Source organism: Clarias gariepinus, chromosome 25 (assembly GCF_024256425.1).
Source record: "Clarias gariepinus isolate MV-2021 ecotype Netherlands chromosome 25, CGAR_prim_01v2, whole genome shotgun sequence".
Taxonomy (NCBI): Eukaryota; Metazoa; Chordata; class Actinopteri; order Siluriformes; family Clariidae; genus Clarias; species Clarias gariepinus.
The window spans coordinates 18,694,387-18,710,794 of NC_071124.1; the positions used below are offsets into that span (position 1 = coordinate 18,694,387).

Sequence of the window (16,408 nt, forward strand, 5' to 3'; positions counted from 1 at the left end):
AGATGAATATCTGTTTACACAAAGTCACACTAAAGCCTTATCTCCATCTACACATCACTTCTTTATTCTGAGTCTCTAAATCTCACACAAGTAAGCACTGTGTGTTCAGTAGATTAACTGTTAACTGTTACATCAATTAAATGAGCCCCCCCTAGAAGATAATAAGAGTTATCTTCTTAACCTCTCAACCTCTAGACAAAGCCAGCTCGCTGTCCCAAATTTAAGAAACGTTTGCTTTGTTCACCTCTGAGGTTCTTCCCCAAATAAGGCTTGTAAGGATATTATTCTGCACTCACACTTTTTTTATTCTGTCTTTTTTTTTGGTAACAGAGGAATGACTCCAGCTGAGGCAGAGATGCTGTTTCTGGAGAATGCCAAGAAACTCTCCATGTATGGAGTAGATCTGCATCATGCTAAGGTAAAAAGCCTGATAAATATTTGAGGAGGTGTAGTGCAGACAGAATCCTGATGTTCTTGGTGTAAGTGTGTTACAGTTTTGTCTAGTATTTCTAAGAGTAAACCTTTTTTTAACTGGTAGGTAACTGTTTAAAATGGCTAGCTAGCAGTTTTAAACCACGCATCAAGAGAGCATTAGGATACCACACAGCTGAAGTATCACTGGATTAACACATTAAAATGAACACTTTTAAGGAATAATAATATTTTTTTATTTCAAGATTTGTTTTATGCATGATTTTTAAGCTGTTTTTTTTTTGGGGGGGGGTCTTTTAAAATAGTTGTTTTCATGTGAGTAGCAAATTTCAATTAATCACACACACTAAAGTGGATATAATGCATCACAAGATATATTTCAGTTAAATGTCATACCATGCTATTGTGTAGTTTTGAAAATATTTTGTTTACAGTAATTGCTTTGGTTGTAAATAGATTTATTATGTCACCATTACATACAGTGCAATGTATTTAGTGTAGAAAAAAACTGAATATAGTTGCAAGCAATGACGAGCATGCCCCAAGCACCCCCACCATTGCCGCCCGGACACAGCACGCGACCTGTGTGCTTTTTGAGCATGTAAAGACCTCCAAAAAAGCACCACCCAAATTATGTGACTTTGTGTTGAGTAAATCCCATGACATGCATCATGAAACGTTTCACATTCATACGTGCAAGTGTGTATGAGCTATTCAGCAAAATTACCTATGAAGACTCGCTGGTTTCTTAATAGCAGCAGATTCCAGCCTGTGTGCTGATTTTCATGGGTTTTTAAGCGTGTTAGCACTTCCAAAAGGGCCCGGATTATATATTTAAAAAAATCCTACAAAAAGCAATAAAGACTGTCGCCTTGCATCTCCAGGGTCCGGGTTCGATTCCTGGCCAGGTTCACCTTCGTGTGCATGGAGTTTGCATGTTCTCCCTGTTTTTGGTGGATTTTCTCCGGGTATTCTGGTTTCTTCTCACAGTTCAAAGATTTGCTGATTTGGCTAATTGTGTTCTCAAGTTGCCCGTAGTGTGTGAATGTGTGAGTGTGTATGTGTGTGCCCTGCTATGAATTGGCATCCTGTCTAGGATGTACCCAGCCTTGTGCCGCTTTAAGCTTCCTAGGATAGTCTTTAGGCCTCCCGCGACCCTGTATACCAGATTAAGCAGTATAGACAATGAGTGAGGTGAGAACGATAGGGCCCTTTATACACTATGACATCATTCACACACTATAATTTAATAGGGGTGATGTCATAGTGATTGGGCCCTAATTAGTTTGTGCTAATTAGTTTTACTGGGTGATAATGGCAGTGTAGCCAAATCTGTTCCATGTATCTATTGCACCTGCATTTGATGGATGAAATAGTGGAACTACAGTTGTATGCACAGCAAAAAGAAAATAAAATCTGGCCATGATATCAAAGGAAATAAAAGATCTTCTTAAGAATAGATATGATAATGTCATTGGTCACATACCCAAAATATACTGGTATTATGAGGAAGGTCTTTATCTTGGCTGGTTACAAATGCCATGTCAGTCAAGAGCCAGAAAATGCTGATGATTTTTTCATTATCAGATCAGTGTTAAATACACTTGAGAACATCTTCCATTCAGCAGTAGTTTTAAAGAATTAGTAAGTCAGTTACATGCACATGAAAGACCAAGTACCTCTGTATCCCTTAGTCTTGTGGCTTTGTGTCTTATATGCTTTGACTTGCACTATTTTTCAGCTGTTGTTGTTTTTGTTTGAAAATAAACATTATCATAAATAAGTGAAATATTGAACACCTATGAATTTACAATATCTGGCATGCTGTTGGTGTTGTAGCGCCACCTAATGGCAGTCCAGTCAACCATAATGGCTGCCTTTGTTTTATTTATTGGATTTAATTTTGTCTTAATATATTAGTCTTAGTATATATTTTATATCTTAGTGTATATTTTTTATATACTTATGTACATTCTAAATTTGAAATAGTGTGTACTGAATGATGGAGTTTTATTATTTTGTGTGTGCCGTTTGTAGGGCTGGGAATGATGATTTACTTGTGTAACCCTAATCTAAGCACTGTGGTTTCCTGTCAAAAACAGATTAGAACCTGACTGCGCTACTGAAATTTAAATACGGTATACGAACAAAGAGTGTTAACATGCAAATTAACACGCTCTCTCTGGCGATGCCGTGGATCTAGAAGCCTCCATGCCGGCATTGCTCTTGGTCACTGCTGCCTGCTTCCATTCTGCATGTCTATATCAGCTTTTATTATGCATGAATTTATACTGATACCAACACGAAGACCACCGGCTTTTCTTTTATGAGAAAGAAAGATATAAATTCAGTCTTGAAACATAGGGAGTGGCCCACTTAGGAATAAAAATATGTATTTGTTTGGTTGGATGTATTTAATTATTTGGTGACATTGCAAATTAAAGTAAGTTTGTATATTAATAAGTGCACACTATTAAAGAAATATGATTTTTGTAATATTTAGAATTTATAATAATTATATAATTTATAATTATATAATTATAATTATATAATTTATTTATAATAATATAATTTTCAAGAAATGGTACACATACTGCATATGATGATGTGTACTGTGGGTGTAAAAATTATTGGAACTCAAGGATGTAGAAAAAATAAAATGTATCTGAAAGAATGCAATGCCTCTGGCTTTACAGCTCCATAGCTCCCCCATAGCATTCCCTCTTGAATGTAAATGCACCTCCCATTTTTGTGCTGCTATTGGCTCAGCTCGCTCTGTGCACTCCCCCCCGTCCCCCCTCCCCCCCTCTTTCTCTCTTTCCCTTTTCTCTGCCCGTCAATGACGTAGTTGATAGGAAGGCTCTTTGAGAGCTTAGCACTGGCTAAGGATGAGGTAAGATGCGGTGATGTTTCTTAGTCTCGTGTGTATATTTACATGCATCTAAGTGTCTAATGCGTCATCTTACTCTACTGTGTTCTCATGTGACATGATTGACATTATGAACGTTTTCTGCATGCATCCTTATTGGTTCCGTGTATCAGTTTCAGTAAACGTGTGTGTACCGTCGTATGTGCCTGTGTGTTATTTGCCTGAGCATGAAATTGAATAAAGAGAAAATGTTTTCACCAAATGCTGCGTTGCAGTGCTGTGCAGGATTTCCCCTCACCTTTCTGTCCTCTGCACTGTTGTCATTAAAGCCTACACATGCCTGAACATCTTTTTAGAATTTCTACATGACTGTGCTGAATGTGGCAAGAAAACTGTGCATGTAGTTCAGTTCGTTTAAAAAGGTCTTTCTAAACTCCTGCTAAATATTCTGGTTCATTAGATCATCACCCCCAGTGTGTATGTCCTGCAGTAACTCAGTCACTTCCTGTGCTTCTTTACTGCTGCCTGTCCCTCCTGTGTGAGCTGGTGTAGGTCAATTAGTGATTTATGTTCATTCGTCCCTACATCCCCTGAAAGCTTTCTGTTTCAATCTGTCATAGTTGTGCTAGTCATTTAATTCTTTTTTTTTTCCCGCCGTGCTCTCCTCGCACTCCATTTATTTTTCTTTACTTAGGATTCAGAGGGAGTGGAGATTATGTTAGGTGTGTGTGGCAGCGGCCTTCTCATCTACAGGGACCGACTGCGCATAAATCGTTTCGCCTGGCCCAAAATCCTCAAGATATCCTACAAGCGGAACAACTTCTACATCAAGATACGCCCTGGAGAGGTGAAACACTTGGCACTTGATATTCTTATTAGGTGATTTGATGTTGGGTATTTGCCAGGAAGTGAAACTAATTACTCTTGCTTTGATAGATTCATGGGAAGACGGTATTTAGAAAATATTTATCTAACTGGAGCTACGTCTTATGAGGAATTTCCTGTAATGAAGACATATTTCTTTTGTTTTTCCTAGTTAGAGCAGTTTGAGAGCACTATCGGTTTCAAACTTCCAAATCACAAAGCAGCAAAGAGATTGTGGAAAGTGTGCGTGGAGCATCACACCTTTTTCAGGTAAAAGCACAGAACAGACTAGGCACATCTGTGTCAGCATAAGAAAGCTTTTAGGAAAGAACTTAATACTGTGCTGTTCCTAAAAAGTATTAAAGGTCATTTTAATGTTTTGGGAATTATCGACTCTGTGGATAAAACCTCTATAGGTCCCCAAGTGTGGTGCTTGATAGTCACTGCCTTTTTTTTTTGTAGATTGGTAGCTCCTGAAGCTCCTGCCAAAAAGTTCCTGTCGCTGGGCTCCAAGTTCCGTTACAGTGGAAGGACGCAGGCGCAGACACGCCGTGCCAGCTCGCAGATCTCTCGGCCTGCACCGCTGTTCCAACGCTCCTCCAGCAAACGGCTCACCACCACCCGCAGTCTAGATATAGGTAATGTAATAGTTTAAATATTAATCCAAGTAAATCCAGTGCATACCAGTTACGGTTGTCACTATTGGTTTGGGTCTTACATTGGTTCATCCCTGTTTTGAATCTTTAAAAAAGTGAATCTTATGCACAGAAGAGTTAACACAGATATAGACAGATTATAGAAAGTCTCCTTAAAACAATAAAGTAAGTAAACTGATGTGAAGTGAGCTGAGCTGTAAATGTGCCTGTTTCCTAAGCGTCTGGTAAGCTGCTGTTTACCATGTTTTAATAATTGTCTTGCATGTGTGCACTAAGGTGTTAAAGTACCATAATGCTTTTATGCGCTTTATAATTTGTTCCTGATTAAATTTTATCTCATCCAAGGTGTGTTTCTTGGAGAAAAATTCCTGCGTCACATATTCAGTGTCGTGGTTTAAGTCTTGGTCACCTTTTGCCAGTCTAACTGTTTTCACTCGTCACCCCCCCTATTTTTTCAGCTCCAGCCATGGCCAACAGTGACAACTTGATCGAGGACTGCAAACCAGCTTTTGCCACAGGGACCCTCATCACCACGGTAACGCCAGAGAAAAAGTCAGAGGAAGAAAACTCAGTCGAAACTGAAAACACTCCTGATACAGAAACGTCTGAGCCAGCCTCTTCTACTCCTGTTGCAGAGGTAATCAGAGTTTCATAACATCTCCTTCTTACCTAATCTGACTGGATAGTTTGTTTTTAAATAGCCTCGTTAAAACACCACACTGTGTTTGAAAGATCACTCACAGAAATGGACTGAGTGTGTGAGGAAATGAAAATAAACCACCGCTGCAATAGAAATTCTCCCTGTTTTCTTCTGATGCTTTAGTTCTGCCTGAATTAATAACTAACTATAACACTAACTGAGCTCTAAAACAAACCTTTTGTGAGGTCTGATTATTTTTATTTTTGTAAAGTATTCTTGTAATGGAGTATTACTCTTAAGTTAGGAAATTATGTATTTAAAGTTTTTAAAATATTGTTTGTATGTTTCAAATATGGGCATGTCTGATACTGATACCTGTGGTATTTATACTGTACAATATTTGATCTTTTTACTAATTTACTTTCTCTTTTTTACCCTTTTTTTCACCTAACACTGATGCGTGTGCACGTTTGATTCACTTGCCATGTTCCATGGTCCCTGTGGCCTCATCCACCCGTCATTCCGTGACTTATGTCATCACTCCTACCTTCATCAGTGCTCTCCCCTTGCTTCCGAGCACACCCTCCTTTCCTCCCCTCTCTCCTCCACTAAAGTGCGGAGGAGGAAGCGCAGAAGGAGCAGTTCTGAGCACGCAGCCTCAGCAAGCCCAGGAAAGGGCAAGCAGATTCCAGACCAGAGTCGTCCCAAAGGGGGAACACTTTTCTCCTTCTCCCTGCACCTTCCAGACCTGTCTTCTCTCCTGGACGAAGATGGCTATCTGAGTTTCCCTGACCTAACTGAGCTGAACTTTATGCCTGAAAGCTTTCAACACTTCCTGCCCATCAAGTCACCATCACTCGTGCCCTGCTTCCTCTTCATCTTTTTCTTTCTGCTGTCTACCTCTTTCTCGGTACCCTACGCACTTACCCTCTCCTTCCCGCTGGCACTTTGCCTCTGCTATCTGGAACCCAAGACTGCATCACTCACCACCTCTTTTAGCAACAGCTTTCAAGACAGTTCAGATGACGAGGTGTGTCTATGTGTGTGGCAATTCAGGCTGTCATTATGTCTTTGCTGGGTCATCATTTTCACATTACACATAACTTTTTATGTACCAGACATGCATGCATGGGGGGGTGCTATGAATCATCACGAAATGAAAACGGACACATGTTCTAATATCCATTCAGATTTTATGTAGGTCTGTTTTTATAAATTCAGGTACACCAACATCAGAACAGTTCCTGACCAAAATCCTGAAGGTCCACATTCCCCCCAAATTTTAGCCTTTTTTTGAGATGGCTATAAATCCCTGTAAAGTGTAAAATGTTTCTTGCTTTAAATCTCTGGTGACCTGAAATTATATGTACTTATTAAAACTAAAGGCTTTCTTTTACACATTTCTGAATCAAAAATGGAGTTCTACCTACAGTGAAACCTCGGATTACGAGTAACCCAATACCACCATATAGAAATAAAAAGTTACAGGTGTAAATCATCCTTTAAGTATCCAAACTTTGCCAGCTACATCCTTCCCATTTCAGAACCATACAACGACTTTGTGACGTATTTGTTTATTTTACCCTGGTCTCTGTGTGCATAGCTATTTAATAGCTAAGCTTATTTTTAATATTTTGGGAGGCTTTTCTCCATATGCTACTCTGTACTTTCATACTTTTCATGCCATCCTGTTTTCATCATTCCATCTGTATCGTATGGCATGATTCATACTGCGAATCAACAGTCTAATGCAATGGACCTTTTCCCCCCTATTGCTGCTTTCCAATGGAAACTGTCCTGTCTGTTGTTGTCTTTGAGACAGACAGACAGTGATCCTACTGATGACACATCGTCAACTGAGGTTTGTTTGGGGTGTGGGGAAAGGGCTTGACATCTTGGGAGCTTTGGTTGTGTTTATAACGACTAGCAAAATAAAACTATTCACATTTTAAGCTGTTGTTGTCTGTAAGTGAGGCTACAAACTAACTAACCAAAGAAAAATATTTAGTTTGTATACAAGTAAAATTATAAATGTTAAATTAGTGAAAACCTTTTAAGTCTATGGGTTTATTAGATGATGTCAGGTAATCATTGTTCCTTTGCTTTTTCTTTTTGTTGATGATGTTGACCTTGGCTTTTAGTCTGAGCCAGAGGATGAATCAGACCTGATGTCGCAGGTACTCCATCGCAGTCTCCTAAGCAGTCGTGATCTTTTTTTATTCCACTGTGTTGCATGATATCGAACTGATTTGACATACTGTTACCCTCACAATGTCATCTTGTTTACAGTGTCATTTTTTTCTCCATCAAACCATCAGTGATTATGGTCTTGGATGAGTAAAATTTGTGGGTAAAGTCATTAAAACTTGTTTTTGCCCATTTGTGATGTTTTACATGCATTTTATCAGTTGCTTAAAAACAATTGCTTAAAACTCAAGTTTGTTCGGTTAAAAGATTTTCTTTTTAACAGCGGCTCTTATAGCTGTTTTTTTTTTTTACTCTTTCTGTTCAATGATATACCTTAAATGTATTTTATTTGTTAATTAAGGGACATCTTTCATAAACTGATCTTTTATTTTCCTCCTAAAAATAATATCATATGGCAGAAAAAGGGGGATGTGTTTATCAAACACAGTCATCTCGTGTTGGAGGTTTGTATGTGTGGAGCAATATGTGTATAGTGTTTGCGTGGGTGTTGCCATGGAAAGGAAGCTTTTGAGAAAAAGGATCAGGCGTGTTGGTGCGATAAACTAATCCTTTAATCTGAATCCCTCACACTCAGCCCGCTTCTACTCTTTCCTGTTGTATAACAGTGGTGTGAAAACTAATGGTTTCCTGCATTTAGTGTTGGATTTGGAGGTTCTCTTGAAGTGTTTGCTTGCATGGTGCGTAACATTTTATCCATTCTGGTGATAAACAGCGTTTCAGCAGATCTGACTCATGAATGTGGATGCAGCTCAGATTCTTAACCTCAGACCCAGAGTACCTAAACAAAACCTTAGGATTGTAATTGAAACTACAATCACTCTAAACTCCATATGTTGAATGCCTTGACTTATCATGCCGTCTTGATGTGTCAGGAGACTGATACCTCAGAGGAGCTGCTCAAGAGGCAGACAAATCTCATCGAGCTGAAGAGATCTTTTTGGAGATGTGCTCTGGCTCGTCAGGAGGCAGTGAATGGGGCAAGAGGCTGGACTTTTCCCCTGCTAACTGTCCACATTTGATTGTCTTGACAATGATCAAACTCTTGCAGGAAGTAAGATGGATAGTTGCCTCAGGAAGTTCTGCACATGCATGCCAGAGTGTGAGAGGTTTTATCTTCACACTGTCTAGTACTAAGTGTCCTGTTTTAGAGTGGCTTGTTTGTGCTTGTTCTAGACTTTGAATTGCTGTGGAATATCAAGGCTATGCAATTTTTTTTGTTTAAGTAATTGCACAGAATTTGCTGAGTCAGAAATAATATAAAAGGTGTGGCTAAATGTTTTATTGAATCCCTACAGTTGAGAATATTTGACCAGGTTTGTTTAACCATATAGGGAAAGTTTTAAGCCATTGTTGTGGGTTTTTCATTCCTTTGGTTTTTCTTTTTTCACAAGTCTTGAGGTCTGCATGATCCGTGCCACATCCCAAACATGCACACCCTCGCCCGTATTTTTTTTATATACTTTGGGTTTTCAATATTGTAAACTCAACAACTCTCAATATAATTTTTTTGTTTGCCTGTTTTTCTTTGTAGACTGCAGAAGATGCCAAATCTGAACCTCCTCAGGACATTTCGGAAGAAATACCAGAGCCCACGGAGGCTGACTCTGCTGAGGTAGCACTAAAAGCAACTGTTCTATTATTGTACTGTCCGAGCACAATTTGTAAAAGTGCTGGTTTTAAGTTCTTCAGATGGATATGTTTTGATCTTTTGTATTTAATGACCATGTCTGGAAAGGGAGTGTTGTCCATATATAGCGGTTGTGGGAAGTTAGGAAAATATTGCCAGTTTTTGCTTTCCCACTATCCACTGGGTTCCACTGCTAAAACCACAAAATGTTTTTAACATGATGTCATAGATATGTATGGAGTTTGTCAGAATGGTTTGCCTAAGGATATTTTTGAATTTATGGTAAACATTAGCATAGAATCCTGTGCCTTATTTTAAATCTTTATTTTCTTAACATGTATATGAACCACTAAAGTGTTCTTTGCATGCATATGCTGGTACTGTTGCTGTACAGTGTTTTTTTGGAGCCATTCACTCGCACAGTGAATGTATTCTTCCTGTTGCCTGTTTTTCTATACAGTGTGCTAGTACCCCTCCAGGATTTAGTACAGGATATGTTGTGATGTAGATGGGGAGAAACGCTGTCCTTGAAAACATCATATGCAAAATCCATTATGATGGAAATAAATAGAGGCCCACAATAAAACACCAGATGAAACTTACACCATGACAGTCCCAGAACTTACACCATATTTGATCAAATTCGAATGGGAAGAGCCTCGTGTGTTTCTTTGTTATTAATGTGTTAAGCTTAAGATGGCAACAGCTATAACTTGCCAAGAGATGGCAGACAAAATCAAGACAGTTGACACATCTTAACTCTTGAAGAGCATGTCGTAAAAAGCCTATGAAGATTTTCAATCATCCAGGTGAGGTTATCTGGAAATTGAGTCATGTCAACTGGACTACTTTTGTTAGGTAGATACGTTTTAGTACTCATCAGCCTTCTTCAGCCATGTGTACTTGGAGGCCAACAAGCAGTGAAATGAACTGCAAAACAACAAAAGGGATTAACATTTCATTTGGTAGTATTTTCTGATCAGTGTCATATTTCGTAATGATGTTAAGTTTTTCCCTTTTTTAAACTTTTCAAATCAAATTTTGAAACCCACCTGTTCTCATTCCTTTCTAGTCTAAACCCTGCCTCCTCTACAACAGATGCCATTAATACAAAGACTGAGTTGACTAGTAAAAGTGCTCACGTACAGTCATTCCAGTATTCTATCGTTATTTAGTTTCTCATACCCACAATTCCAGTTAAAATTTGTATGGCTTCAATCTGTGAAAACGATTAATTGTTTGCTCCTATAAATTTGCCTTACAGTTTTGGTCAAACATAAATTTTTAGCTTAAAGATTATAGAGAGTATAATGGATGTTACTTCTTTTGTAGGTAAAACCTGTAGGCTTTACCTCTTTAACCCATGCCCTCATTTCTTTCTGTTTATTTTTTCCACGCTGCACTAAAAACATCCCATAATATTCTTGATAATGCGCATAGGTCTTATCTGTGCAAGGCGACAAATCCGTGAAATACCATTATCTGTTTCAGGTACTGACTGTTCATTCTCAATTACACTCATAATACAAACCTGTGTGCTAGGTTTTTGTATTTTCTCACTACCCATGCAAAGCACAACGCTATCTGTAATAGACTTTCATAGATGATGGTCTGAGGTGCAATTTATCTCTTGCAGAGATCAGGTGACCAACAGGATGCCGCAGTAATAAAGGAAGATGGAGCAGAAGTTTTAGTAAATATTCTGACACCTAAAGCTACAGATAATGTGGCAATTGAAGTGATTAATTTTGACGTTGGTTGTCCAACTTCTCCATGTTTGTCTGAGGAGCAGAATTTGGAATCTGAAGATATGCGTTTAAAATCAGTCAGTGAAAGATTAAAAGACACCTCACTTACTGGAAATAAGACGTCCGTACCTAAATCAGATCACGGTGAAGACACTGCAATGGCGCCCTCTGCTGGTGACGCTCAGGTGCTCATGGTAGAAGAATCTCTTAAGCACGCTACATTTGCCCTAGACACAGTGCCAATAATTTCTGGTGGGAAATGTACAGAGAAGAATGAACTTAATCAGACTCATCTTGAGGAAAAGGTATTTCCTGTTCACACATCTGAGCTGGGACAGACTCCTGCTATGGATCAAGAATTGTGCGTTAATGTACATATTAAGGATGAAGAGTCCCTTCCTCAATCCCCCACTAAGGAGGAAGGGTGTCTGCCTCAGACCCATACCAACACAACACAATCTTTGGTTCTGGCCCTAGCTGGGTTGCCAGTACAGGAAGCGGATAATAATTTGGAGGTAGATAAAGATGGTACTCTTCTTTCAGAAGAAGGTATGATTCCAAAGGATGCTGAAGTAAAAGGGTATTCGCTTAAAGGAAGTCAGTGTGAAGATGAGCACTCAGTGGCACCTGCAATTGAAAAGGAATTTATCTGTCCATATGGAAAGGATGAGTCTGCAAGTATTGAAAGCCATACCCATATCAAGAAATCTGTGTTGTTCTGTGAAGACTTTGAAAACTTTTCTCATGAACCAAAAGAGAATTTGAGTATTAACCTTCATTTTTTTCCTCATGAAAGCCAGCTGACTGCAGCTGTGCAGGAACGTCACACAGCTGGTTATAAAAACGCCGTACCTTTAGAGACTTTACACTGTGAAAGCAAAGAGGAAGAAACGTTAACGTCTGGTTATGGAAAAAATAATGAGAGCAAAGTCGAAGACGTTCCACAGGAAGCGAACACAGTTAGTGCCACTATCTTGGAGAAGTACTGTAACCTGGATGATTTAACATCACAGTCTTTCTATGTCTATCACAAACTCTGACTAATTCTAAAAGGACTTCTGTCCTTCTCTTTACTTTGTCTTATTTATGAAGTAACCTTTGATCTGTGTGTAAATCATTGCATGACCACTGGAGGGATGCCACATACTGTACATTAGCATGAACTAGAAACAAATCTGTTTCACTGTCACTGTGTTCAGTAGAAAGCTTTGTCACAACATTTAAGTGCATGTGGTAGGTTTTATGGTTTAATATTGTGTCTGATTAAGCTTTTCACTATGTGAAGGTATACTTCACCCAATAATGTTAATAATATGAATTTGCAGCTTTATTATCCTTTTTTTGAAGCAAAAAAGTTTGCGTCTACTCATGTTTCTCATTCTCTGATCTGTCCATTTTGTGCAGGAGTCGAAGAAGCCAGTGGAGACGTCACAGACGATGACCAGTGAGGTGCCTATTGTTCATACTGAGACCAAAACCATCACATACGAGTCGGCTGAGGTATACATCTATTTGGTTAATTCATATTTTGAAAACTTTTAGTAATTGTACTTATAAATCAATCCTGATTCATAAAATTATAGTACCAGACCAGTTTTGGCCGGTACTGTACAATACCTAGCTAAATTACTTCCAGAATATTTTTAGAAGATTAAAATTTTTCTGTTTGTGGGAAGGTGGATGCCGACAGTGACACAGACCCTGGAGTCCTGATGAGCGCGCAGACCATCACCTCTGAGAACAACAGCACCACAACCACAACACAAATAACAAAGGTCAGTAAGGGCATTTTTAACCGCTTAGTCAGCCAAGAACAAAGAATCTGAATATTTGACATTATTTCAGTCATTTGCATCATTTCTTTTTCACAGCCATTTATATTCATACATTGTTTACATATTTTGTCTTTTGTCAGACGGTGAAGGGAGGCATCTCAGAGACAAGGATCGAAAAGAGGATCGTCATCTCTGGTGATGCCGACATTGATCATGACCAGGTACTAAGGCAGGCCAATTCTTCGGTTCTTACCCAAACTAAAACACAACATGCAAACTGTGTGCTTAGATGTTTTTCAGAAATGTATTTCCCTTTTTTCGTGGGTAATTAGGAGTGAGCCTGTGAGTAACTGCAGGGTTTGGTTTTGGCTTTGCTTCTGTTTTAAATAAATCTTAACAATATAAAAAAATCTCAAACTGATCACAAATGTAATTTTTTTTATTAGTTTTAAGTTATTGTTTAAGCTTCAGATCTTTAAATCTTTGTGCATTAAAAGGATGTAATTTGTAATTCAGCAAAATGTTTAACCAATGTTTAACCAATGAATCCTATCAACATTAATTCACTGACTGATTCTTTTTTATCCTAATTGTGGCGATTCTCCTGTGTGCCCCCTGCTGGTCTTATGTGGCATTTTTTTGAACAAGGCTCTGGCTCAGGCCATAAAAGAGATCAAAGAGCAGCACCCAGACATGTCGGTCACCAAAGTAGTGGTTCATAAAGAGACGGAGATCTCATCTAGCGAAGGTGACCAGTGACGCAGGTAAGGGAGGGAGCGTAGGTGAGCCTCTATTAGAACCGCTGTGCTTTCCATTCCTGGACTGTCCTGCACGCTCTGCCCTGATCTGTGCTAGTTTAGCTGTGTATTTGTAATGGGTTTGTTTTGTGCTCGTACTTGTGCTCGTGTCTCAGCATCATCAACTTCTTTTAGTGCTTTGAAATTGTAGTGTCATTTCCTTTCTACTTTCATTCTACTTCTGCCATTATGGGACAATTCATTTGGGCTGCACAATGCTGTAGATCGTTACTGATTACACCCGGATTGGATTTTTCCATACAGAAATCACAGCTTTAAAATTAGCTTACTCACGGTTTGTCATTTTCCTTATTTACTCCACCACATGCTGTACTACTCTCATTCGCTGTGGCACAAATTGTACCATACACAGATAACGCAGGAATGTGAAATATTGATGAAGTTTTGCACAAAGCTGTTTTGTAACTCCTCTTCTTGCACTCCATACAGTACACCTGATTGTTAAACATGTCAGGAGAGAATAAGTATGCTAGCCAGTCTCAAATTTTACTTTTGTGTAATGCCCAAAAACCAAATTGGAGCATACAGTGTGCTACATAATCATACACTTAATCATAACATTGTACTAACTAACTAGCCATACATTATTATATTTAATCAATTGCATCTCCTAGTCTAATCTGGCAGATTTCTGGGCAACACACTGGAGCTCTTTTTTAACCATTTTCAACTTGTCTCAAGGCACTGTTGCTGAATATTGTTGATGCTTGTTTTTTCATGCTGTGTCCGAATGGGTTTGTCCTCTTGTGCCGTTTGTTTATTTATTGGCTTTAGAGTTAAATCCATGCTTCTTTGTCATTATCTGTGACTCTGTGGGAACAGAAGGTCTTCTTCAGCTTTGGCCTGTTTTCCATGCCTGGCATGTACTGTACAGAAAGCTTTAATGCCTCTAAGTGCATGTTGAAGTCATTTTCCCCTGGTCTTATCCTGGCTCTTGTGTAGATAGTTTTGGTGTTATTCTTGAACCACTTACAGCCCTTGTCCTGGAGTGTGTCACGACAGAACAGACATGCAGTTATGGTCAGAACTTACATACATGAACATCATGAACATTAATTTTTTAACTTGTCTTTTTTGTGTGTTGGAGGGAGGAATGATTGTACAGAAATGTAAGAAAACATTACTGTTTGAGGTTTCTGAAATTAACAGTCAAAATTATACAGTACATGGTGCACATCTAATATTTGGTTGAATATCACTTAGCAAGTTTCACCTTTAGCAGACCTTTTGGTTATTCATCAGCAAGCTTCTGGTAAAATTCTGGATGAACGTTTGATCACTCTTCTTGGCAGAATTAGTAGAGTTCAACTATATTTGTTGGTTTTCTGGCATAGACTCAAACTTACAAACGGGTCAAGGTTTCAAATGCATAAAGTTAGCCTAGTTTATCCTTTTTTATAACTAGTTTTGATGTGTGGTTAGGTACATTGACCTGTTGGAATGCTCTAATTTGTCCAAGTTTGTTTAAATTCCGAGGCAATTCTCCTTTATAATTTCACCCACTTTGCTATGGTCCACTGGCAGCAAAAAGGCCCCAAAGCATGTTGCTTCCACCACTATGCATAACAGCTGATACAGTGCTCTTGAGGTCAAACGTGTTACCTTGACTTCTCCAAGCATACATCTGGGCAAAACATTCCACCAGAAGGCTTTTATCCATGTGATCAGCTGCAAACGTTAGTCGAGCAGGGGCTCCTTTCTTGCATCACAGCCTAACGGTCCATGGCAATGTAAAACTCATTTACATTGTACACAGTGACACTGCTGCTCCAGCAGTTTCCAGTCCAGCTTGACTGTTTGAGTAAAGCTCCCAGCTGTAGTCAAAGAGGCAAAATTACAATACATTTCTGGAATTGAATTAATGATCCAATGCAAGTATGTCCATTTATGACCCTGTGTTATGACCATAAAACCCAAGCCTTGTGCTTAAACCTCTTTTTTTTTTTTTTTTTTTAATGAAAGATTTTTTTTGTACAATCATACTATCCTAGAAAAGACCACTTAAAAGAAATCATTGAAAGTCCAATATCGTCATGATATTCATGTTCATGATGAGTGTATGTAAATTTCGGACCCCAACTGTAAACATGATTCTCCAATTCATCTGTGTTACATTTTCAGTTTTAATCAGTTTATTACTGAAATGTGTAGCTACTGTACATCAATGAATGGTAACACTCATATATACACTATACCTGCTCTGTCTCTTCTATGTTATGTTTAGGATTGAACACCAGTCTGACAGATTCTAGTGCCATTTTCAATACTCCACGGCCCCATGGACATTTGGCTTCTGTGACCGTTGATCTTGGATCCAGAGAGCTGAGTGGATGTGCTGGGACAGTGGAAAAGCGATGATTAAAATCACACACACACACACTCAAAAAAACCTGCATTACCAAAAGCTTATCTTTTTTTTGGAATGATCATTTTACTGTTGACAGCAATAATCTGAGTGCCATGGACACATGAAAGAATCTTCTCAAAAACCATTTGTGCAACTGCCTAAAACATTATTATTTTTGTTTGTTTTTTCAATCATGAAGTATTAAATATATGCACCTTCATTTTTATTTATAGCAGACAATTAATCATAGTGCCATACACCAGTGTTCCAGGGAGATATCGAATTAGAGCCAGGTATGCTGACACAGATTACATTTCATCCAAGTGTCTTAAATGTTTTTACTGATTTCTGACAGGCAGATCAGAATAGCATGATGACTTGGATTAATTTGTGCATGGAGAAAACTAGACCACAGGCCAGGAGT

The 16,408-nt window shown here is 38.6% G+C and overlaps 1 pseudogene; it reads left to right on the forward strand.

Moving 5' to 3' along the window:
* Positions 1-16,014, forward strand: part of LOC128513367 (band 4.1-like protein 3) — a 29,069-nt pseudogene extending 13,055 nt beyond the window's left edge.
* The last annotated feature ends 394 nt before the right edge of the window (positions 16,015-16,408 follow it).